The sequence below is a fragment of the Dipodomys spectabilis genome, unplaced genomic scaffold, assembly GCF_019054845.1.
Source record: "Dipodomys spectabilis isolate Male_0828 unplaced genomic scaffold, ASM1905484v1 ptg000298l, whole genome shotgun sequence".
In the NCBI taxonomy this organism is placed as follows: domain Eukaryota; kingdom Metazoa; phylum Chordata; class Mammalia; order Rodentia; family Heteromyidae; genus Dipodomys; species Dipodomys spectabilis.
Window position 1 is genome coordinate 2,980,397 of NW_024870975.1, and position 2,340 is coordinate 2,982,736.

A 2,340-nucleotide genomic window follows, 5' to 3' on the forward strand; every position below is an offset into this window, starting at 1 on the left:
ACACAAGAAGACTTTCAAGGTAAAAGAAAAAAAGTATAGCTAAATTTTTGTGATCACAGCTTCTTGGACTGGTTTTATGGAGACAAAGTTTTACATTAGAGTTTGTCCTCATTAACATAGATGTTAGGTTTTCGTGGCAACCAAATGCAAGAGTGAAGTTTAATGGACTGTCTTGGATAAGTAAACAGCATGGTAGAAAAAAATGGCAAATAATATTTAGTAAATTATTTTGGCTAATTATTTTGCCAGAACAAAGAATGAAAGATATAATTCAAAATCACTTGACTTAAAAGTATGAAGAAAGAGTAGTGAAGAGAGAGGAGAGAAAACATAAAGGACTCTTCTGTCTCCAGTGGAGTAATGGGTTCTTGATTTGTTTCTTCCATTCTATCTTTACAAGCTATCAAGCGTGCTGAGCACTGGAGTATCCATTGCAGACAAAGAGAACTCACAGTAGAAAATATTTACAGCAGATGTTGGTGATTCTTAACTTTAGACAATCTATTTAAATCTATTCAAAATTCTCTGATACCCCAAACTGCCCTCTTTGAACAACTTTGCTTGCTTTTCCCAAGACTACCCTTCATTAACTATTTAAAATTTTGAGACGTCATATTCATCCTCTCTAGAGATTGCTGTTTGTTTGTGTTTTTTGTGTGTTTTTGTTTCGTGTTTTGAAACTAAATCTCAAAAGGTTGTGCAAGTGTATTACAATAAATATGTCCATCAAATTGTCCAATATTCCTGGATCAGAGTGACTCCTTCTATCATTCTCAGCCAACCCCTTCTCCAAGATTTATTTCAGATTTACTACTTCCTTTATCATATGTGTACATTGAGTATTCTAGCTGTACTTGCCCCTCGTTCCATTTTTCATTCATTCTATGTCTTTCTTCTCTGGTTTCAACTTCCTGATAGTCATTCTGTTAAACTGTCTGTTAATAAGTTGAAAGGTTTATATACATTCCATGGAGTTTCAATCCTGCTTATACTTGAACTGATGTCAGTTTATATTTCCACAATTCGTTCATCTGCAATAACAATTTGCAAGACTGGAGACATGAAGCACCAAGACATGATTTTATTCTCATCCATTTGGAAGATTAATCTTTAGTCAACAAGAAAGTTTAAAAATGGCTTAGAATATATTCCTAACTACCAAATTTTAGAAATGGCTTTGTAAAAAGGCTTGTGATTATTTTATTTTACATGGGATAATATTTTCTACTACCTATAAGTTTTGGAAAAAGAAGAAAACTACTATGATTTACTACTATAGAGGAATATGAGAGAAATAGAAGACAGATTTTATGTTTGTCACATCTCTGATGAGTACTCATATTCATGACTTTAAGTCATATTTCTTACTATGTTAGACAGATAGGGAAAACATAAAACAACATATGATAAGGCAACTATTTGTGACTTTTTAACATGTACCTTATTAAGTGATGAAATTTACTTTATTAGCTAGTGTTTGAGTTTGAATTATGGGAGGTTGATCTATTTAACACATTCCTGGAAGGCACCTACTGAACAACACAAATGGTGGGTGGTACTATTTCTACACTTTAATGAATGGTTGAACTTGTTTGGCATTAGTGCTGGGTAAATAAATCAACTCTATTGTAACTTGCACCCTAAACTTGAAATGATTGTAATGTCACTAATTATCATCAACTTGTCAATTGTTACTTTGGTGAATATGATTTTAAAAGATTATTTGAATAGGAATCTGTTTTCAGGAGATTAAAAATAGGTTATCATTTGTTTGTGAATGATAACATTTATATACTACAGAACCAAGTTTTACTGAAGTACCAGTATTTTGAAGCATTAACGATCTTCTCAATTAATGTTTTTGTGAATTATATTTGACCTGTTAGTCAAATTTTCCTAACCTTGGTAGACCAATTATGAATCTATCATTCGTTTTTTTTTTTTTTGGTCCGGTCGTGGGGCCTGAACTCTGGGCCTGGGTGCTGTCCCTCAGCTCTTCAGCTCAAGGCTAGCGCTCTACCACTTGAGCCACAGCGCCACTTCTGGCTTTTTTCTTTCTGCTTATGTGGTGCTGAGGAATCGAACCCAGGGCCTCGAGCGTGCAAGGCAAGCGCTCTACCACTGAGCCACCTTCCCAGCCCCATGAATCTATCATTCTAGGAACTATTTTTTTGGCCTACTTACGTTGGACTGAAATTTTTAAGTAATTATTAGGAGAGGAGTATTAAAAATAATTTGTGACATTTGTGATCTTGTTCACTCATATGGGCTGGTCATTTGTAAATTGAAAGTTTGAATTACTGTACTTTCTTTCAGATTTTGTGATCTCATATTTCATTT